The following is a 24485-nucleotide window of genomic DNA, read 5'->3' on the forward strand; positions in this document are numbered from 1 at the left end:
GTTTTTCAGAAAGCTTCCTTCCAGTTTTTACCTGAAGATATTTCCTTTTTCACCATAGCCCTTTATGTGCTTCCAAATATGACTTTGCAAATTCCACAAACACAGTCTTAGCGAAAGTCTTCATGAGGGAAAGCTCTAACTCTGTGAGATGAATTGCCAGAACACAAAGCAGTTTCTCAGAAAGCTTCTTTCCATTTTTTACAGGAAAATCTTTCCTTTTCACCATAGCCCTCTACGGGCTTCGAAATATCACTTTGCAAATTCCACTAGAACAGTCTTAGCCTAAGGATTCTTGAGGGGAAAGCTGTAACTCTGTGAGATGAATTAACAGAACACAAAGCAGTTTCTCAGAAAGGTTCTTTCCAATCTTTAACTGAAAATATTTCCTTTTTCACCATAGCCCTCCATGGGCTTCCAAATATCACTTTGCAAATTCCACAAAAACAGTCTTAGCGAGAGACTTCTTAAGGTGAAACCTGTAATCTCTGAGATGAATTAACAGAACACAAAGCAGTTTCTCAGAAACCTTCTTTACAATTTTTAACTGAAGATATTTCCTGTTTCACAATAGCCCTCTATGGGCTTCTAAATATTACTTGCATATTACACAAGAACAGTCGTAGCGAAAGGCTTTGGAAAGGGAAACCAGTAATTCTGTTTGTTGAATTAACAGAACACAAAGCACTTTCTAAGAAAGATTCTTTCCAGTTTTTAAAGGAAGATATTTCCTTTTTCACCATAGCACTCTATGGGATTCCAAATATCACCTTGCAAATTCCACAAGAACAGTCTTAGCGAATGGCTTCCTGAGGGGAAAGCTGTATCTCCCTGAGATGAATTAACAGAACACAAAGCAGTTTCTCAGAAAGCTTCCTTTCACTTTTTATCTTAGGGTATATAATTTTCCACCAGAGACCTCTATGAGCTTCCAAATATCACTTTGCAAATTCGACAAGAACAGTCTTAGCGAAAGGCTTCTTGAGGAGGAAGCTTTAATTGTGTGAGATGAATTAACAGAACACAAAGCAGTTTCTCAGAAAGCTCCCTCCAAGTTTTTATCGTAGGATATTTTCTTTTTCACCATAGCCCACTATGGGCTACCAAATATCACTTTGCAAATTCCACAAGAACGGTCTTAGCGAAAGGAGTCTTAAGGCGGAAGCTGCAACACTGTGAGATGAATTAACAGAACACATAGCATTTCATCAGAAAGCTTCTTTTCAGTTTTTATCTTAGGACATTTCCATTTTCACCATAGCCCTCTAAGGGCTTCCAAATACTACTTTGCAGATTCCACACGAACAGTCTTAGTGATACGCTTCATGAAGGGAAAGCTGTAACACTCTGAGATGAATTAACAGAACACACAGCAGTTTCTCAGAAAGCTTATTTCCGGTTTTTAACTGAAGATATTTCCTTTTTCACCATATCCCTCTATGGTCTTCCCAATATCACTTTGCAAATTCAACAAGAACAGTGTTAGCAAAAAGGTTCTAGAGGGGAAAGGTGTAACTCTGTGAGAGGAATTAACAGAACACAAAGCAGTTTCTCGGAAAGCTTCTTTCCAATTTTTAACAGAAAATATTTTCTTTTTCATCATAGCCTTCTATGGGCTTCCAAGTATCACTTTGGAAATTCCACAAGCTCAGTCTTAGCGAAAGGCTTCTTGAGGGGAAAGCTGTAACTCTGTGAGATGAATGTACAGAACACAAAGCAGTTTCTCCGAAACCTTCTTTCTAGTTTTTAACTGAAAACATTTCCTTTTTCACCATAGCCCAATATGGGCTTTGAAATACCATTTTGCAAATTCCACAAGAACAGCCTTAGCGAAAGGCTTCTTCAGGTGAAAGCTGTAATTCTGTGAGGTGAATTAACAGAACACAAAGCCATTTCTCGGAAAGTTCCTTTCCAGTTTTTAACACAAGATAATTTCCTTTTTCACCATAGCCTTCCATGGGCATCCAAATATCACTTTGCAATTTACACAAGAACAGTCTTAGAGAAAGGCTTCCTGAGGGGAAAGTTTTAACTCGGTGAGATGAACTAACCGGAACACAAAGCAGTTTCTCAGAAAGCTTCTTTCCAGTTTTTAACTGAAAATATTTCCTTTTTCACCATAGCCCTCTATGGGATTTCAAATATCACTTTGCAAATACCACAAGAACAGTCTTTGCGAAAGGCTTCATGAGGTGAAAGCTGTAATCTCTGAGATGAATTAACAGAACAAAAAGAAGTTTCTCAGAAAGCTTCTTTTCGCTATTTATCTTCGGATATTTCCTTTATGACCATAGCTCTCTATGGGCTTCCAAATATCACTTTGCAAATTACAGAAGAACAGTTTTAGCGAAAGAATACTTAAGGGGAAAGCTGTAACACTGTGAGATTAATTAACAGAACACAAAGCAGTTTCGCAGAAAGGTTCTTTTCAGTTTTTATCTTTGGATATTTCCTTTTTCAATATAGCCCTCTACGGTTTTCAAAATATCACTTTGCAAATTCCACAAGAACAGTCATAGTGAAACGCTTCTTAAAGGGAAGCTGTAACTCTGTGAGATGACTTCACAGAACCCAAAGCAGTTTCTCAGAAATCTTCTTTCCAGTTTTTATCGGAAGATATTTCCTTTTTCACCAATGCCCTCTATGGGATTCCAAATATCACCTTGCAAATTCCACAAGAACAGTCTTAGCGAAAGGCTTCTTGAGGGGAACCTGTAACTCTATGAGATGAATTAACAGAACACAAAGCAGTTTCTCAGAAAGCTTCTTTCCAGTTTTTAACTGAAGATATTTCCTTTTTCACTACAGCCGTCCATGGACTTCCAAATATCACTTTCGAACTTCACAAGAACAGTCTTAGCGAAAGGCTTCTTGAGGGAAAGCTGTAACTCTGTTATATGAATTACCAGAACACAATGCAGTTTCTCAGAAAGCTTCTTTTCAGTTTTTACCTGAAGATATTTCATTTTTCACAATAGCCCTTTATTGCCTTCCAAATATCACTTTGCAATTCCACAAGAACAGTCTTAGCGAAAGGCTTCTTGAGGGGAAAGCTGTAACTCTGTGAGATGTATTAACAGAACACAAAGCAGTTTCACAGAAAGCTTCTTTCCAGTTTTTAACTGAAGATATTTTCTTTTTCACCATAGACCACTATGGGCTTCCAAATATCACTTTGCAAACTCCACAGAACTGTTTAGTGAAAGGATTCTTGAGGGGAAAGCTGTAACTCTGTGAGATGAATTAGCGGAACACAAAGCAGTTTCTCAGAAACCTTCTTTCCAGTTTTTATCTTAGGATATTTCCTTTTTCACTATAGCCCTCTGAGGGCTTCCAAATATCACTTCGAAAATTCCACAAGAACAGTGTTAACGAAAGGCTTCTTGAGGGGAAAGCTGTAACTCTGTGAGACGAATTAGAAAGCTTCTTTTCAGTTTTTATCTTAGGATATTTCCTTTTTCACCATAGGCCTCTATGGGCTTCCAAGTATCACATTGCAATTTTTACTAGAACAGTTTTAGCGAAAGGCTTCTTGAGGGGAATGCTGTAACTCTTTGAGATGAATTAAGAGAACACAAAGCAGTTTCTCAGAAAGCTTGTTTCCAGTTTTTAAGTGAAGATATTTCCTTTTTCACCATAGCCCTCTATGGGCTTCCACATACGATTTTTCAAATTCCACAAGAACAGTTTTAGCTAAGGCTTCTTGAGGGGAACGCTGTAATTCTGTGGGATGAATTAAGAGAACACAAAGCAGTTTCTCAGAAAGCTTCTTTCCAATTTTTAACTGAAGATATTTCTTTTTCATCTTTGCCCTCTATGTCCTTCCAAATATCACTTTTGAAATTTCACTAGAACAGTCTTAGCGAAAGGCTTCTTGAGTAGAAAGCTGTAGTTATGTGAGATGAATTAACAGAACACAAAGCAGTTTTTCAGAAAGCTTCTTTTCAGTTTTAATCTTAGGTTGTTTTCTTTTTCACCATAGCATTATTTGGGCTTCCTAATATCACTTTGCAAATTCCACAAGAGGAGTCTTTGCGAAAGCCTTCTTGAGGGTAATGCTGTAACTCCGTGAGATGAATTAACAGAACACAAAGCAGTTTCTCAGAAAACTTCTTTCCAGTTTTTAACTGAAGATATTTTCTTTTTCACCATAGCCCTCTATGGGCTTCCAAATATCACTTTGAAAATTCCACAAGAACAGTCTTAGTGAACGGCTTCTTGAGGGGAAAGATGTAGCTGTGAGATGAATTAACAGAACACAAAGCAGTTTCTCAGAAAGCTTCTTTCCAGTACTTGTCTTAGCATATTTCCATTTTCACCATAGCCCTCTGTGGGCTTCCAAATATCGTTTTGCATGTTCCACAATAACAGTCTTAGCGAAAGGCTCTTGAGGGGAAAGCTGTAACTCTGTGACATGAAATAACAGAACACAAAGCAGTTTGTCAGAAACCTTCTTTCCAGTTTTTAACTTATATAGTTCCTTTTTCGCCAGTGCCCTTTATGGGCTTCCAAATATCACTTGGAAAATTTCACCAGAACAACCTTAGTGAACCCCTTCTTGAGGGGAAAGCTGTAATTCTGTGAGATGAATTAACAGAACACAAAGCAGATTCTCAGAAAGCTTCTTTTCAGTTTATATCTTAGGAAATTTCCTTTTTTACCGTAGCCCTCTATTGGCTTCCAAATAACACTTTGCACTTCCACAGTTTCTCAGAAAGCTTCTTATCTGTTTTTATCTTAGCATATTTCCTTTTTTAACCATAGCCCTCTATGGGCTTCCAAATAACAATTTGCAAATTCCACAAGAACAGTCTTAGGGAAAGGCTTCTTGAGGGGACCGCTGTTGCTCTGTGAGTTGAATTAACAGAACACAAAGCAGTTTCTCAGAAAGGTTCTTTCCAGTTTTTATCTTAGGTTATTTCCTTTTTCACATAGCCCTCTATGGGCTTCCAAATAGCACTTTGAAAATTCCACAAGAACAGTCTTAACGAAATTCTTCTTTAGGGGAACGCTGTAGTTCTGTGGGATGAATTAACAGAACACAAAGCAGTTTCTCAGGGAGGTTCTTTCCACTTTTTAAGTGAAGATATTTCCTTTATCACCATAGCACTCTATGGGCTTCCAAATATCACTTTGCAAAGTCCACAAGAAAGGTCTTAGTGAAAGGCTTCTTGAGGGGAAAGCAGTAACTCCGTGACATGAATTAGCAGAACACAAAGCAGTTTCTCAGAAACCTTCTTTCCAGTTTTTATCTTAGGATATTTCCTTTTTCACCATAGCCCTCTAAGGGCTTCCAAATATCACTTTGAAAATTCCAGAAGAACAGTCTTAACGAAATTCTTCTTGAGGGGAACCCTGTAATTCTGTGGGATGGATTAACAGAATACAAAGCAGTTTCTCAGAGAGGTTCTTTCCAGTTTTTAAGTAAAGATATTTCCTTTTTCACCACTGCCCTCTAAGGGCTTCCAAATATCACTTTGTAAATTCCACAAGAACAGTCTTACCGAAAAGTTTTCAGAGGGGAAACCTGTTACTTTGTGAGATGATTTAACAGAACACAAAGCAGTTTCTGTGAAAGCTTCTTTTCAGCTTTTATCTTAGGATATTTCCTTTTTCACCATAGCCCTCTATGGGCTTCCAAATATCACTTTGCCAATTCCACAAGAACATTCTTAGTGAACGGCTTCTTGAGGGGAAAGCTGTAACACCGTGAGATGAATTTACAGAACAGAAAACAGTTTGTCATTAAACTTGTTTTCAGTTTTAAACTTAGGATATTTCCTTTTTCACCATAGACCGCTAAGAGCTTCCAGATATCATTTTGCAAATTCCACAAGAACAGTTTTAGCGAAAGACTTCTTGAGGGGAAAGCTGTAACTCTGTGAGATGAATTAAGACAAAACAAAGCAGTTTGTTAGTAAACTTTTTTTCAGTTTTTTCTTAGGATATATAGTTTTTCACCATAGCCCGCTATGGTCTTCCAAATATCACTTTGCAAATTCCACACAAACAGTTTTAGCGAAAAGCTTCTTGAAGGAAATGCTGTAACTCTTTGAGATGAATTAACGGAACACAAAGCAGTTTCTCAGAAAGCTTTTTTCCAATTTTTAACTGAAGATATTCACTTTTTCACCTTTGTTGCTATGGGCTTCCAAATACCACATTGCAAATTCCACAACAACACTCGTAGTTAATGGCTTCTTGAGGGGAAAGCTGTAACTCTGTGAGATGAATTAACAGAACGCAAAGCAATTTCTCAGAAAGCTTCTTTTCACTTTTATCTTATATATATCCTTTTTCAAAATAGCCCTATATCGGCTTCCAAAGATCACTTTGCAAATTCAAAAACGAATGGGTTCTTGAGGGGAAAGCTGTAACGCTGTGAAATAAATTAACAGAACACAAAGCAATTTCTCAGAGAGCTTCTTTCCAGTTTTTAACTGAAGATATTTCCTTTTTCACTATAGCCCTCTATGGGCTTTCAAATATCACCTTGCAAATTCCACAAGAACATCCTTAGCGAAAGGCTTCTTGAGGGGAAAGCTGTAACTCTGTGAGATGAATTAACAGAACACAAAGCAGTTTCTCAGGAAGCTTCTTTCCACTTTCTAACTGAAGATATTTCCTTTTTCACCATAGCCCTCTACGGGCTTCCAAATATCACTTTGCAAATTAAACAAGAACAGACTTAGTGACTGAATTCTTGAGGAGAGAGCAGAAACTCTGTGCGATGAATTAACAGAACACATAGCAGTTTCTCATAAAACTTATTTTCAGCTTTTATCTTTGGTTATTTCCTTTTTCAACTTAGCCCTCTATGGGCTTCCAAATATCACTTAGCAAATTCCACAAGAACAGTCTTAGCGAAAGGCTTCTTCAGAGAAAAGCTGTAACTCTGTGAGATGAATTAACAGAACACAAAGCAGTTTCTCAGAAAGCTTCTTTCCAGTTCTTAACGGAAGATATTTCCTTTTTCACCCTAGCCCTCGATGGGCTTCCAAATATCACTTTGCAAATTCCACAAGAACAGTCTTAGCGAAAGTCCTCTTGAGGGGACCACTGTAACTCTGTGAGTTGAATTAGCAGAACACAAAGCAGTTTCTCAGAAAGGTTCTTTAATCTTTTTAACTGAAGATATTTCCTTTTTCACCTTTTCTCTCTATGAGCTTAAAAATATCACTTTGCAAATTCCGAAAGAACAGTGTTAGCGAAAGGCTTCTTAAGAGGAAAACTGTAACACTGTGAGATGAATTAACAGAACACAGTTCAGGTAATCAGAAAGTTTCTTTCCAGTTTTTAACTGAGGATATTTCGTTTTTCACCGTAGCCTTCTACGGGCTTCCAAATATCTCTTTGCAAATTCCACAAGAACAGTTTAGCGAAAGGCTTCTTGAGGAGAAAGCGGTAACTCTGTGAAATGAATTAACAGAACACAAAGTAGTTTCTCAGAAAACTTATTTTCAGTTTTTATCCTAGGATATTTCCTTTTTCACCATAGCTCTGTATGGGCTTCCAAATATCACTTTGCATATGTCACAAGAAGAGTCTTTGCGAAAGCCTTCTTGACGTGAATGCTGTAACTCATTGAGTTGAATTAACAGAACACAAAGCATTTTCTCAGAAAGCTTCTTTCCAGTTTTTAACTGAAGATAATTCCGTTTTCACCATAGTCGTCTGTGGGCTTCAAAATATCACTTTGCAAAGTCCACAAGAAATGTCTTAGTGAAAGGCTTCTTTAGGGAATAGCTGTAACTCTCTGAGATAAATTAACAGAACACAAAGCAGTTTCTCAGAAACCTTCTTTCCAGTTTTTATCTTAGGATATTTCCTTTTTCAACATAGCCCTCTGAGGGCTTCCAAATATCACTTTGCAAATTCCACAAGAACAGTCTTAGTGAACGACTTCTTGAGGGAAACGCTGTAATTCTATGAGATGAATTAACAGAACACAAAGCATTTCTCAGAAAGCTTCTTTTCAGTTTTTTTCTTAAGATATACCGTTTTTCACCATAGCCTTCTATGTGCTTCCAAATATCACTTTGCAATTTCCACCACAACAGTCTTAGCGAAAGGCTTCTTGAGTGGAAATCTGTTACTTTTTGAGGTGAATTAACAGAACACAATGCAGCTTCTAAAAAAACTTCTTTTCAGTTTTTATCTTAGGATATTTCCTTTTTAACCATAGCCGAATAAGGGCTTCCAAATATCACTTTAAATTCCAAAAGAACAGTTTTAGCGAAAGACTTCTTGAGAGGAAAGCTGTAACACTTTGATATGAATTAACAGAACACAAAGCAGTTTCTCAGAAAGCTTCTTTCCAGTTTATAACTGAAGGTATTTCCTTTTTCACCATAGCCCTCTATGGGCTTCCAAATATCGCTTTGCAAATTCCACAAAAACAGTCTTAGTGAACGACTTCTTGAGGAGAACGCTGTAACTCTGTGAGATGAATTAACAGAACACAAAGCAGCTCCTCACAAAGCTTCTTTCCAGTTTTTATTGAAGATATTTCCTTTTTCACCATAACACTATATGGGCTTCCAAATATCACTTTGCATATTCCACAGGGACAGTCTTACCGAAAGGCTTCTTGAGGGGAACGCTGTAAGTCTGTGAGATGAATTAAAAGAACACAAAGCAGTTTCTCAGAAAGCTTCTTTTCAGTTTTCATCTTAGGATATTTCCTTTTTCACCATAGCCCTCTATGGGCTTCCAAATATCACTTTGAATATTTTACAAGAACAGTCTTAACGAAAGGCTTGTTGAGGGGAACACTGTAATTCTGTGAGATGAATTAACTGAACACAAAGCAGTTTCTCAGAAAGGTTTATTCTAGTTTTTAACTGAAGGTATTTCCTTTTTCACCATAGCCGTCTATGGGCTTCCAAATATGACTTTGAAAAAACAACAGGAAAAGTCTTAATGAAAGGGTGTCAGAGAGGAAAGCTGTAACTCTGTGAGATGAATATACAGAACACTAAGCAGTTTCTCAGAAAGCTTCTTTTCAGTTTTTATCTTAGGATATTTCCTTTTTCACCGTAGCCCTCTATGGTCTTGCAAATATCACTTTGCAAATTCCACAAGATCAGTCTTAGCGAAAGGCTTCTTGGGGGGAACCCTGTAACACTGTGAGATGAATTAACAGAACACAAAGCAGTTTTTCAGAAAGTTTCTTTTGAGTTTTTATCTTAGTATATTTCCTTTTTCACCGTAGCCTTCTATGGGCTTCCAAATAACACTTTGCAAATATTAAGAGAACAGTCTTAGTGAAAGGCTTCTTAAAGCGAACGCTGTAACTCTGTGAGATGAATTAACAGAACACAAAACAGTTTCTGAGAAAGCTTTTTTCCAGTTTTCAACTGAAGATAATTTCTTTTTCACCGTTGCCCTCTATAGGCATCTAAATATCACTTTGCAAATTCCACAAGAACAGTCTTAGTGAACGGCTTCTTGAGGCGAAAGCTGTAACTCTGTGAGATGAATTAACAGAACACAAAGCAGTTTCTCAGAAAGCTTCTTTTCCGTTTTTATCTTAGGATATTTCCTTTTTCACAATAGCCCTCTCTGGGCTTCCAAATATCACTTTGCAAATTCCAGCAGAACAGTCTTAGCGAAAGGCTACTTGAGCGGAAAGCTGTGACTCTCTGAGATGAATTAACAGAACCCAAAGCAGTTTCTCAGAAAGCTACTTTTCAGTTTTTATCTTAGGATATTTCCTTTTTCACCGTAGCCCTATATGGGCTTCCATATATTACTTTGCAAATTCCACAGGAATAGTTTTATCGAAAGGCTTCCTCAGGGGAAAGCTGTAACTCTGTGAGATGAATTAACAGAACACAAAGCTGTTTCTCAGAAACCTTCTTTTGAGTTTTTATCTTAGTATATTTCATTTTTCACTATAGCTCTCTATGGACTTCCAAATAACAGTTTGTAAATTTTACAAGAACAGTCTTAGCGAAAGGCTTCTTAAAGCGAAAGCTGTAACTCTGTGAGATGAATTAACAGAACACAAAGCAGTTTCTCAGAAAGCTTATTTCCAGTTTTCAAGTGAAGATATTTCCTTTTTCACCTTTTCCCTCTATTGGCTTCGAAATATCATTTTGCAAATTCCACAAGAACAGTCTTAGCGAAAGGTTTCTTGAGGGGAAAGTTGTAAATCTGTGAGATGAGTTAACAGAACACAAAGCAGTTTCTCAGAAATCTTCTTTTCAGTTTTTATCTTACGATATTTCCTTTTTTAAAATAGCCCTATATGGGCTTCCAAATATCACTTTGCAAATTCCACTAGAACTGTCTTAGGGAACGGCTTCTTGAGGGGAAATATGTAACTCTGTGAGATGAATTAACAGAGCACAAAGCAGGTTCTCAGAAAGCTTCTTTTCAGTTTTTATCTTACGATATTTCCTTTTTTAAAATAGCCCTATATGGGCTTCCAAATATCACTTTGCAAATTCCACTAGAACTGTCTTAGGGAACGGCTTCTTGAGGGGAAATATGTAACTCTGTGAGATGAATTAACAGAGCACAAAGCAGGTTCTCAGAAAGCTTCTTTTCAGTTTTTATCTTACGATATTTCCTTTTTCACCGTAGCCCTCTATGGGCTTCCAAATATCCCTTTTGAAATTACACAAGAACATTCTTACCAAAAGGTGGTCAGAGGGTAATACTGTAACTCTGTGAGATGAATTAACAGAACACAAAGCCGTTTCTGGGAAAGCGTCTTTTCAGATTTTATCTTAGAATATTTCCTTTTTCACCATAGCCCTCTATGGGCTTCCAAATAAAACTTTGTAAATTACACAAGAACAGTCTTAACGAAACACATCTTCAGGGGAACTCTGTAACTCTGTTAGATCAATTAAGAGAACACAAAGCAGTTTCTCAGAATGCTTCTTTTCAGCTTTTCTCTTAGGATTTTTCCTTTTTCAGCATAGCCCTCTAACGGCTTCCTAATATCACTTTGTAAATTCCACCAGAACAGACTTAGTGAAAGGCTTCTTGAGCGGAAAGCTGTAACTCTGTGAGATGAATTAATGGAACACAAAGGAGTTTCTCAGAAAGCTTCTTTTCAGTTTTTATCTTAGGATATTTCCTTTTTCAAAGTAGCCCTATATGGGCTTCCAAATATCACTTTGAAAATTCCACAGGAACAGTTTTAGCGAAAGTCTTCCTGAGGGGAAAGCTGTAAATCTGTGAAATGTATTAATCGAACAAAAAGCAGATTCTCAGAAAGCTTCTTTTCAGTTTTTATCTTAGGATATTTCCTTTTTCAGTATAGCCCGCTAGGGGCATCCAAATATCACTTTGCAAATTTTACAAGAGCAGTCTTAGCAAAAGGCTTCTTGAAGCGAACGCTGTAACTCTGTGGGATGAATTAACAGAACACAAAACAGTTTCTCAGAAAGCTTCTTTCCAGTTTATAACTGAAGATATTTCCTTTTTCAACGTTGCCCTCTATGGGCTTCTAAATATCACTTTGCAAATTCCACAAGAACTGTCATAGTGAACGGCTTCCGGAGAGGAAAGCTGTAACTCTGTGAGATACATTAACAGAACACAAAGCGGTTTCTTAGAAAGCTTCTTTTCAATTTATATCTTAGGATATTTCCTTTTTCCACATAACCCTATATAGGCTTCCAAATATCACTTTGCCTATTCCAAAAGAAGAGTTTTAGCGAAAGGCTTCCTGAGGGAAAATCAGTAACCCTGGGAGATGATTTAACAGAACACAAAACAGTTTCTCAGAAAGCTTCTTTTCAGTTTTCAACTGAAGATATTTCCTTTTTCACCATAGCCCTCTATGGGCTTCCAAATATCACTTTGAAAATTCAACAAGAACACTCTTAGAGAACGACTTCTTGAGGGGAAAGGTGTAACTCTGTGAGATGAATTAAGAGAACACAAAGCAGTTTCTCGGATATCCTCTTTTCAGTTTTTATCTTAGGATATTTCCTTTTTCACCATAACCCTCCATGGGCTTCCAAATATCACTTTGCAAATTCCACCAGAACGGTATTAGCGAAAGGCTTCTTCACCGGAAAGCTGTAACTCTGTGAGATGAATTATTAGAACACAAAGCAGTTTCTCAGAATGTTTCTTTTCAGGTTTTATCTTAGCACATTTCCTTTTTCACCATAGCCCTCTATGGGCTTCCAAATATCACTTTGCAAAATCCACAAGAACAGTCTTAGCGAATGGCTTCTTGTGGGGAAAGCTGTAACTCTGTGACATGAATTAACAGAACACAAAGCAGTTTCTCAGAAACCTTCTTTCCAGTTTTTAACTGAAAATATTTGCTTTTTCACCATTGCCCTCTACGGGCTTCCAAATATAACTGCAAATTCCACAAGAACAATCTTTGTGAACGGCTTCTTGAGGGGAAAGCTGTAACTCTGTGAGATGAATTAACAGAACACAAAGCAGTTTCTCAGAAAGCTTCTTTCTATTTTTTAACTGAAGATATTTCCTTTTTCAACATAGCCAGCTATGGGCTTCCAAATATCACTTTGCAAATTACACAAGAAGAGTCTTAGTGAACGGCTTTTGAGGGGAAATCTGTAACTCTGTGAGATGAAATAACAGAACAAAAGCAATTTCTCAGAAAGCTTCTTTTCAGTTTTTATCTTAGGATATTTCCTTTTTCACTATAGCCCTCTATGGGCTTCCATATATCACTTAGAAAATTCCACAAGAACAGTCTTAGCGAAAGGCTTTTTGAGAGAAAAGCCGTAACTCCGTTAGATGAATTAACAGAACACATAGCAGTTTCTCACAAAGCTTCTTTCCAGTTTTCAACTGAAGATATTTCCTTTTTCACCATAGCCCTCTATGAGCTTCCAAATATCACGTTGCAAATTCCACAAGCACAGTCATAGTGAACGGCTTCTTGAGGGGAAAGGTGTAACTCTGTGAGATGAATGAACAGAACACAAAGCAGTTTCTCAGAAAGCTTCTCTTCCGTTTTTACCTTAAGATATTTCCTTTCTCACCATAGCCCTCTAAGGGCTTCCAAATATCACTTTGCAAATTCCACAAGAACAGTCTCAGCGAAAGGCTTCTTGAGGGGAACGTTGTAACTTTGGGAGATGAATTAACAGAACACAAAGTAGTTTCCCAGAAAGCTTATTTCCATTTTTTTACTGACATATTTCCATTTCACCATATCCCACTATGGGCTTCCAAATATCACTTTCCAAATTCCACAAGAACAGTCTTCGAGAAAGGCGTCTTGCGCGGAAAGCTCTAAGTCTGTGAAATGAATTAACAGAATACGAAGCAGTTTCTCAGAAACCTTCTTTCCAGTTTTTAACTGAAGATATTTCCTTTTTCACCATTGCCCTCTACGGTTTTTACATATCTATTTGCAAATTCCACAACAGCAGTCTCAGTGAACGGCTTCTTGAGGGGAAAGCTGTAGCTCTGTGAGATGAATTAACAGAATACAAAGCTGTGTCTCAGAAAGCTTCTTTTCCGTTTATATCTTAGGATACTTCCTTTTTCACCATAGCCTCCTAAGGGCTTCCAAATATCACTTGGAAAATCCCACAAGAGCAGTCTTATTGAACGGCTTCTTGAAGGGAAAGCTGTAACTCTTTGAGATGAATTAACAGAATACAAAGCAGTTTCCCAGAAAGCTTCTTTCCAGTTTTTAACTGAAGATATTTTCTATTACACCAATGCCCTCTATCGGCTTCCAAATATCACTTTGCAAATTCCACAAGAACAGTCTTACGGAAAGGTTTTTAGAGGGGAAAGCTGTAACTCTTTGAGATGAATTAACAGAACACAAAGCAGTTTCTCAGAAAGCTTCTTTTCAGTTTTACTCTTAGGATATTTTCTTTTTCACCGTAGTCCTCTATGGTCTTCCAAATATCACTTTTCAAAATCCGCAAGAACAGTCTTAGTGATCGACTTCTTGAGGGAAAAGCTATAACTCTGTGAGATGAATTAACAGAACACAAAGCAGTTTTTCAGAAAAATTATTTTCGGTTTTTATCTTAGGATATTTTCTTTTCTCCTTAGCCCTCTATGGGCTTGCAAATATCACTTTGCAAATTTTACAACAACAGTCTCAACAAAAGGATTCTTGAAGCAAACGCTGTAACTCTCTGAGATGAATTAACAGAACACAAAGCATTTTCTCAGAAAGCTTCTTTTCAGTTTTTATCTTAGAATATTTCCTTTATCACAATAACCCTCTATGCGGTTCAAAATATCACTTTGGAAATTCCAAAACAACAGTCTTAGCGAAAGGCTTCTTGAGGGGAAAGCTGTAACTCTGTGAGATGAAATAACAGAACACAAAGCCGTTTGTCAGAGAGCTTCTTTCCAGTTTTTAACTGAAGATATTTCCTTTTTCACCATAACCCTCTATGGGCTTCCAAATATCACTTTGCAAATTCCACAAGAACAGTCTTAGGGAGCCGCTTCTTGAGGGGAAAGCCGTAATTCTGTGAGATGAATTAACAGAACACACAACAGTTCCTCAGAAAGCTTCTTTTCAGTTTTTACCTTACGATATTTCCTTTATCACCATAGACCTCTATGCGCTTCCAAATATCACTTTGTAAATTGCACCAGAATAGTGTTAGCGAAACGCATCTTGAGCGAAAAGCTGTAACTCTGTGAGATGAATTAACAGAACACCATGCAGTTTCTCAGAAAGCTTCTTTTCAGTTTTTTTCTTGGGATATTTCCTTTTTCACCATAGCCCTCTATGGGCTTCCAAATATCACTTTGCAAATTCCACTAGAACTGTCTTAGGGAACGGCTTCTTGAGGGGAAATATGTAACTCTGTGAGATGAATTAACAGAGCACAAAGCAGTTTCTCAGAAAGCTTCTTTTCAGTTTTACTCTTAGGATATTTTCTTTTTCACCGTAGTCCTCTATGGTCTTCCAAATATCACTTTTCAAAATCCGCAAGAACAGTCTTAGTGATCGGCTTCTTGAGGGAAAAGCTGTAACTCTGTGAGATGAATTAACAGAACACAAAGCAGTTTTTCAGAAAAATTATTTTCGGTTTTTATCTTAGGATATTTTCTTTTCTCCTTAGCCCTCTATGGGCTTGCAAATATCACTTTGCAAATTTTACAACAACAGTCTCAACAAAAGGATTCTTGAAGCAAACGCTGTAACTCTCTGAGATGAATTAACAGAACACAAAGCATTTTCTCAGAAAGCTTCTTTTCAGTTTTTATCTTAGAATATTTCCTTTATCACAATAACCCTCTATGCGGTTCAAAATATCACTTTGGAAATTCCAAAACAACAGTCTTAGCGAAAGGCTTCTTGAGGGGAAAGCTGTAACTCTGTGAGATGAAATAACAGAACACAAAGCCGTTTGTCAGAGAGCTTCTTTCCAGTTTTTAACTGAAGATATTTCCTTTTTCACCATAACCCTCTATGGGCTTCCAAATATCACTTTGCAAATTCCACAAGAACAGTCTTAGGGAGCCGCTTCTTGAGGGGAAAGCCGTAATTCTGTGAGATGAATTAACAGAACACACAACAGTTCCTCAGAAAGCTTCTTTTCAGTTTTTACCTTACGATATTTCCTTTATCACCATAGACCTCTATGCGCTTCCAAATATCACTTTGTAAATTGCACCAGAATAGTGTTAGCGAAACGCATCTTGAGCGAAAAGCTGTAACTCTGTGAGATGAATTAACAGAACACCATGCAGTTTCTCAGAAAGCTTCTTTTCAGTTTTTTTCTTGGGATATTTCCTTTTTCACCATAGCCCTCTATGGGCTTCCAAATATCACTTTGCAAATTCCACTAGAACTGTCTTAGGGAACGGCTTCTTGAGGGGAAATATGTAACTCTGTGAGATGAATTAACAGAGCACAAAGCAGTTTCTCAGAAAGCTTCTTTTCAGTTTTACTCTTAGGATATTTTCTTTTTCACCGTAGTCCTCTATGGTCTTCCAAATATCACTTTTCAAAATCCGCAAGAACAGTCTTAGTGATCGGCTTCTTGAGGGAAAAGCTGTAACTCTGTGAGATGAATTAACAGAACACAAAGCAGTTTTTCAGAAAAATTATTTTCGGTTTTTATCTTAGGATATTTTCTTTTCTCCTTAGCCCTCTATGGGCTTGCAAATATCACTTTGCAAATTTTACAACAACAGTCTCAACAAAAGGATTCTTGAAGCAAACGCTGTAACTCTCTGAGATGAATTAACAGAACACAAAGCATTTTCTCAGAAAGCTTCTTTTCAGTTTTTATCTTAGAATATTTCCTTTATCACAATAACCCTCTATGCGGTTCAAAATATCACTTTGGAAATTCCAAAACAACAGTCTTAGCGAAAGGCTTCTTGAGGGGAAAGCTGTAACTCTGTGAGATGAAATAACAGAACACAAAGCCGTTTGTCAGAGAGCTTCTTTCCAGTTTTTAACTGAAGATATTTCCTTTTTCACCATAACCCTCTATGGGCTTCCAAATATCACTTTGCAAATTCCACAAGAACAGTCTTAGGGAGCCGCTTCTTGAGGGGAAAGCCGTAATTCTGTGAGATGAATTAACAGAACACACAACAGTTCCTCAGAAAGCTTCTTTTCAGTTTTTACCTTACGATATTTCCTTTATCACCATAGACCTCTATGCGCTTCCAAATATCACTTTGTAAATTGCACCAGAATAGTGTTAGCGAAACGCATCTTGAGCGAAAAGCTGTAACTCTGTGAGATGAATTAACAGAACACCATGCAGTTTCTCAGAAAGCTTCTTTTCAGTTTTTTTCTTGGGATATTTCCTTTTTCACCATAGCCCTCTATGGGCTTCCAAATATCACTTTGTAAATTCAACAAGAATAGTCTTAGCGAAAGGCTTCTTGACTGGAAAGCTGTAACTCCGTGAGAAGAATTAACAGAACACAAAGCAGTTTCTCAGAAATCTTTTTTCCAGTTTTTAACTGAATATATTTCCTTTTTCCCCATTGCCGTCTATGGGCTTCCAAATAACACTTTGCAAATTCCACAAGAACAGTTTTATGGAACGGCTTCTTGAGGGGAAAACTGTAACTCTGTGAGGTGAATTAACAGAAAACAAATCAGTTTCACAGAAAGCTTCTTTCCAGTTTTTATCTGAAGATATTTCCTTTTTCACCATAGCCCTCTAAGGGTTTCCCATTATCACTTTGTAAATTCCACAAGAACATTCTTAGAGAATGGCTTCTTGTGGGGAAAGCTGTAACTCTGTGAGATGAATTAACAAATCACAAACAAGTTTCTCTGAAAGATTCTTTCTCACTTTTATTGGAGGATATTTCCTTTGGCCCTAGTGTCTTCATAGAGATCCGAAATAACAGTTCTCAGATTCCACAGAAATAAGGCAAGCAAACAGCTCTACGAAATACAGCTGAAACTCCGTGAGTGGAAGTCACATATCACAAAGCAGTTTCTCAGAAGGCATCTTTTCAGTTTTTAACTGAAGATATATCCATCTTTACCATAGCCCTCCATGGGCTTCCAAATATCACTATGCAAATTCCACAAGAACAGTCTTATTGAACGGCTTATTGAAGGGAAATTTGTAACTCTGTGAGATGAATTAACAGAACACAAAGCAGTTTCTCAGAAAGCTTCTTTTCCATTTTTATCTTAGGATATTTCCTTTTTCACCATAGACCTCTATGGGCTTCCAAATATCACTTTGTATATTCCACAAGAATAGTCTTAGCAAAAGGATTCTTCAGGAGAAAGCTGCAACTCTGTGAGATCAATTAACATAACACAAAGCAGTTTTTCAGAAGGCTTCCTTTGAGTTTTTATCTACGGATATTTCCTTTTTCACCATAGCCCTCCAAGGGCTTCCAAATATCACTTTGCAAATTCCCGAAGAACAGTCTTAGCGAAAGGCTTCTTGAGGGTAAAGCTGAAACTCTGTGAGATGAATTATCAGAACACAAAGCAGTTTCTTTGAAAGTTTCTTTCCAGTTTTTATCTGAAGTTATTTTCCTTTTAATCTTAGAGATCTATGGGCTTACAAGTATCGCTTTGCAAATTCCACAAGAACAGTCTTAGCGAAAGGCTTCTTGAGGGGAATACTGTAACACTGTGAGATGAATTAACAGAACACAAAGCAGTTTCTCAGAAAGCTTCTTTTCTCTTTTTATTTTAGGATAATTCCTTTTTCGCCATAGCACTCTATGAGCTTCCAATTATCACTTTGCATATTTCACAAAACAGTCTTAGCGAAAGACTTCTTGAGGGGAAAGCTGTAACTCTGTCAAATGAAATAACAGAACATAAAGCAGTTTCTCAAAAACTTTCTTTACACTTTTTATCTGAATATATTTCCTTTTTCATCATAGCCCTCTATGAGATTTCAAATATCACTTTGCAAATTCCACCAAAATAGTCGTAGTGAAATGTTTCTGGAGGGAAATGCTGTAACTCTGTGAGATGAATTAACAGAACACAAAGCAGTTTCTTAGAAAGCTTCTTTTCCGTTTTTACCTTAGGATATGTCCTTTTTCACCATAGCCCTCTAGGGGCTCCCAAATATCAATTTGCAAATTCCACCAGAACAGTATTATCGAAAGGCTTCTTAAGCGGAAAGCTGTAACATTGTGTGATGAATTAACAGAACACAAAGCAGTTTCTCAGAAAGCTTCTTTTCAATTTTTATCTTAGGATATTTCCTTTTTCAAAATAGACGTCTCTGCGCTTCCAAGTATCACTTTGCAAACTCCACCAGAATAGTCAAAGCGAAAGGCTTCTTAAGTGGAAAGCTGTAACTCTGTGAGATGAATTAACAGAACACAAAACAGTTTCTCAGAAAGCTTCTTTTCAGGATTTAACTCAGGATATTTCCTTTTTCACCATAGCCCTCTTTGGACTTTCAAATATCACTTTGCAAATTCCACAAGAAACGTCTTAGTCAATGGCTTCTTGAGGTGAAAGCTGTAACACTGTGAGATGAATTAACAGAAGACAAAGCAGTTTTTCAGAAAGCTTCTTTCCAGTTTGTAACGGAAGATATTTATTTTTAACCATAGCCCTCTATGAGCTTCCAAATATCACGTTGCAAATTCCACAAGAACAGTCTTAGTGAAAGGCTTCTTGAGGGGAAAGCGGTAACTCTGTGAGATGAATTAACAGAACACAAAGCAGTTCCTCAGAAAGCTTCTTTTCAGTTTTTATCTTAGGATATTCCCTTTTTCACCATAGCCCTCTATGGGCTTCCATATATCACTTTCCAAATTACACAAGAACAGTCTTAGCAAATGGTTTCTTGAGGGGAAAGCGGTAACACAGTGAGATGAATTAACAGAACACAAAGCAGTTTCTCAGAAAGCTTCTTTTCAGTTTTTATCTTAGAATATTTCCTCTGTCACCATAGCCCTCTATGGGCTGCCAAATATCACTTCGCAAATTCCACAGGAACAGTCTTAGTGACCGGCTTCTTGAGGGGAAAGCTGTAACTCTGTGAGATGAATTACCAGAACTCAAAGCAGTTCCTCAGTTAGCTTCTATCCAGTTTTTAACGGAAGATATTTCAATTTCACCATAACCCTCTATGGGCTTCCAAATGTCACTTTGCAAATTTCACAAAAAGAGTCTTAGCGAAAGGCTTCTTGAGGGGAAAGCTGTAACTCTGTGAGATGAATTATCAGAACACAAACCAGTTTCTCAGAAAACTTCTTGTCAGTTTTTAACTTATGATATTTCCTTTTTCACCATAGCCCTCTATGGGCTTCCAAATATCACTTTGCAAATTCCACAAGAACAGTCATAGCGAAAGGTTCTTCAGGGGAAACCTGTAACTCTGTGAGATGAATTAACAGAACACAAAGCAGTTTCTCAGAAAGCTTCTTTCCAGTTTGTAACGGAAGATATTTTCTTTTACATCTTAGTGCTATATGAGTTTCCAAGTATCACTTTGCAAATTCCACAAGAACAGTCTTAGCGAAAGGCTTCTTGAGGGGAAAGCTGTAACTCTGTGAGATGAATTAACAGAACAGAAAGCAGTTTCTCAGAAAGCTTCTTTTCAGTATTTATCTTAGGATATTTCCTTTTCCACCATAGCCCTCTATGGGCGTCCCTATATCACTTTGCAAATTCCACAAGAACAGTCTTAGCGAAAGGCTTATTGAGAGGAAAGTTGTAACACAGTGAGATGAATTAACAGAACACAAAGCAGTTCCTCAGAAAGCTTCTTACCAGTTTTTAACGGAAGATATTTCATTTTCACCATAGCCCTCTATGGGCTTCCAAATATCACTTTGCAATTTCCACAAGAACAGTCTTAGCGTAAGGCTTCTTGAAGGGAAAGCTGTAACTCTTTGAGATGAATTAACAGAACACAAAGCAATTTCTCAGAAAGGTTCTTTCCAGTTTTTAACGGAAGATATTGCCTTTTTCTCCATAGCCCTCTATGGGCTTCCAAATACCACTTTGCAAATTCCACAAAAACAATCTTAGCGAATGGCTTCTTGAGGGGAAAGCTGTAACTCTGTGAGATGAATTAATAGAAAACAAAGCAGTTTCTCAGAAAGCTTCTTGTCAGTTTTTAACTGAAGATATTTCCTTTTTCACCATAGCCCTCTATGGTCTTCCAAATATCACTTTGCAAATTCTACAAGAACAGTCTTAGCGAAAGGATTCTTGAGGGAAAAGCTGTAACTCTGTGAGATAAATTAACAGAACACAAAGCAGTTTCCCAGAAATGTTCTTTTCAGTATTTATCTTAGGATATTTCCTTTTTCACCGTAGCCCTCTACGGGGTTCCAAATATCAATTTGCAAATTTGACAAGAACAGTCTTAGTGAACGGCTTTTTGAGGGGAAAACTGTAACTCTGTGAGATGAATTAAGAGAACACAAAGCACTTTCTAAGAAAGCTTCTTTCCAGTTTTTAACTGAAGATATTTCTTCTTCAACTTTGACCTCTATGGGCTTCCAAATATCACTTTCCACATTCCACAAGAAAAGTCTTAGTGAACGGGGTCTTGAGGAGAACGCTGTAACACTGTGAGATGAATTGAAAGAACACAAAGCAGTTTCTCAGAAAGCTTCTTTCCAGTTTTTAACTTAAGATATTTCCTTTTTCACCATAACCCTCTGTGGGCTTCCAAATATCACTTTGCAACTTCCACAAGAACAGTTTTAGCGAAAGTCTTCTTGAGGGGAAAGCTGTAACTCTGGGGGATGAAGTAACAGAACACAAAGCAGTTTCTCAGATAGCTTCTTTGCCGTTTTTAACTGAAGATATTTCCTTTTTCACCATAGCCCTCAATGTGCTTCCAAATATCACTTTGCAAATTCTACAAGAACAGTCTTATCAAAAGGATTCTAGAAGGGAAAACTGTATCTCTGTGAGATGAATTAACAGAACACAAAGCAGTTTCTCAGAAAGATTCTTTTCAGTATTTATCTTAGGATATTTCCTTTTTCACCATAGCCATCTTTGGACTTCCAAATATCGCTTTGCAAATTCCACAAGAACAGTCTTAGTCAATGGCTTCTCGAGGCGGAAGCTGTAACACTTTGAGATGAATTAACAGAACACAAAGCAGTTTCTCGGAAAGCTTCTTTCCAGTTTGTAACGGAAGATATTTATTTTTAACCATAGTCCTCTGTGTGCTTCCAAATATCACGTGGCAAATTCCACAAGAACAGTATTAGCGAAAAGCTTCTTGAGGGGAAAGCTGTAACTCTGTGAGATGAATTAACAGAACACAAAGCAGTTTCCCAGAAAGCTTCTTTTCAGTTTTTGTCTTAGGATATTTCCTTTTTCAACATAGCCCTCTTTGGGCTTCTATATATCACCTTGCAAATTCCACAAGAACAGTCTTAGCGAATGTCTTCTTGAGGGGAAAGGTGTAACTCTGTGAGATGAATTAACAGAACACAAAGCAGTTTCTCAGAAAGCTTCTTTTCAGTTTATATCTTAGAATATTTCCTCTTTCACCATAGCCCTCTAAGGGCTGCCAAATATCACTTCGCAAATTCCACAAGAACAGTCTTAGTGACCGGCTTCTTGAGGGGAAAGCTGTAATTCTGTGAGATGAATTAACAGAACTCAAAGCAGTTTCTCAGAAAGCTTCTTTCCAGTTTTTAACGGAAGATATTTCATTTACACCATAGCCCTCTATGGGCTTCTAAATATCACTTTGCAAATTACACAAAAAGAGTCTTAGCGAAAGGCTTCTTCAGGGGAAAGCTGTAACTCTGTGAGATGAATTAACAGAACACAAAGCAGTTTCTCAGAAATCTTCTTTGCAGTTTTTAACTGAAGTTATTTCCTTTTTCACCATAGCCCTCTATAGGCTTCCAAATATCACTTTGGAAATTCTACAAGAAAAGTCTTAGCGAAAGGATTCTTGAGGTGAAAGCTGTAACTCTGAGAGATGAATTAACAGAACACAAAGCAGTTTCACAGAAGGCTTCTTTTCAGTATGTATCTGAGGATATTTCCTTTTTCACCATAGCCCTCTATGCGTTTCCAATTATCACTTTGCAAATTCCACAAGAACAGTCTTACCGAAAGCCTTCTTGAGGGGGAAGCTGTAACTCTGTGAGATGAATTAACAGAACAGAAAGCAGATTCTCAGAAAGCTTCTTTCCAGTTTTTAAAGGAAGGTATTTCCTTTTTCACCATAGCCCTCTATGGGTTTCCAAATATCACTTTGCAAATTCCACAAGAACAGTCTTAGTGAACGGCTTCTTATGGGGAATGCTGTAACTCTGTGAGATGAATTAACAGAACACAAAGCAGTTTCTCAGAAAGCTTCTTTGCAGTTTTTAACTAAAGATATTTCCTTATTCACCAGAAAACACTATGGGGTTCCAAATATCACTTTGCAAATTCCACAAGAACAGTCTTAGCGGAAGGCTTCTTGAAGGAAATGCTGTAACTCTGTGAGATGAATTAACAGAGCACAAAGCAGTTTCTCAGAAAGCCCCTTTGCAGTTTTCAACGGAAGATATTTCATTTTTCACCATAGCAATCCATGGGCTGCAAAATATCGCTTTGCAATTTCCAGAAGAACAGTCTTAGCGAATGGCTTCTTGAGGGGAAAGCTGTAACCCTGCGAGATGAATTAACAGAACACAAAGCAGTTTCTCAGAAAGCTTCTTTTCAGTTTTTAGTCGTAGGATATTTCCATTTTCAGCATAGCCCACTACGGGGTTCCAAATATCACTTTGCAAATTTCACAAGAACAGTCTTAGTGAACGGCTTCTTGAGGGGAAAGCTGTAACCCTGTGAGATGAATGAACAGAACACAAACAGTTTCTCAGAAAGTTTCTTTTCAGTATTTATCTTAGGATATTTCCTTTTTCACTATAGCCCTCTATGGGCTTCCAAATATCACTTTGCAAATTCCAAAAGAACAGTCTTAGAGAATGGCTTCTTGAGGGGAAAGCTGTAACTCTTTGAGATGAATTAACAGAACACAACGCAGTTTCTCAGGAAGCTTCTTTTCAGTTTTTATTCTAGGATATTTCCTTTTTCCCCATAGCCCTCTATGGGTTTCCAAATATCGGTTTGGAAATTCCACAAGAACAGTCTTAGTGAACGGCTTTTTGAGGGGAAAACTGTAACTCTGTGAGATGAATTAAGAGAACACAAAGCAGTTTCTCAAAAAGCTTCTTTCCAGTTTTTAATGGAAGATATTTCATTTTCACCATAACCCTCTTTGGGCTTCAAAATATCACTTTGCAAATTCCACAAGAACAGACTTAGCGTAAGGCTTCTTGAGAGGAAATCTGTAACTCTTTGAGATGAATTAACAGAACACAAAGCAGTTTCTCAGAAATCTGCTTTCTAGTTTTTAACTGAAGATATTTCCTTTTTCACCATAGCCCTCTCTGGGCTTCCAAATATCCCTTTACAAATTCCACAAGAACACTCTTAGCAAAAAGCTACTTGAGGGGAAAGCTGTAACTCTGTGAGATGAATTAACAGAACACAAAGCAGTTTCTCAGAAAACTTCTTTGCAGTTTTTAACGGAAGATATTTCCTTTTTCACCATAGCCCTCTATGGGCTTCCAAATATTACTGGGCAAATTCTACAAGAACAGTCTTACAAAAGAATTCTTGAGGGGAAAGCTGTAACTCTGTGAAATGAATTAACAGAACACAAAGCAGTTTCTCAGAAAGCTTCTTTTCAGTGTTTATCTTACGATATTTCCTTTTTCACCATAGCCATCTATTGGCTTCCAAATATCACGTTGCATATTCCAAAAGAACAGTCTTAGCGAATGGCATCTTTAGGGGAAAGCTGTAACCCTGTGAGATGAATTAACAGAACACAAAGCAGTTTCTCAGAAAGCTTCTGTTCAGTTTTTATCTTAGGATATTTCCTTTTTCACCATAGTCATCTATGGGCTTCCAAATATCACTTTGCAAATTCCACAAGAACAGTCTTAGTGAACGGCTTCTTGAGGTGAAAGCTGTAATTCTGTGAGACGAATTACCAGATCCCAAAGCAGTTCCTCAGAAAGCTTCTTTACAGTTTTTAACTGAAGATATTACA

The sequence above is a fragment of the Chlorocebus sabaeus genome, chromosome 13 (genome assembly GCF_047675955.1).
Source record: "Chlorocebus sabaeus isolate Y175 chromosome 13, mChlSab1.0.hap1, whole genome shotgun sequence".
Lineage (NCBI taxonomy): Eukaryota > Metazoa > Chordata > Mammalia > Primates > Cercopithecidae > Chlorocebus > Chlorocebus sabaeus.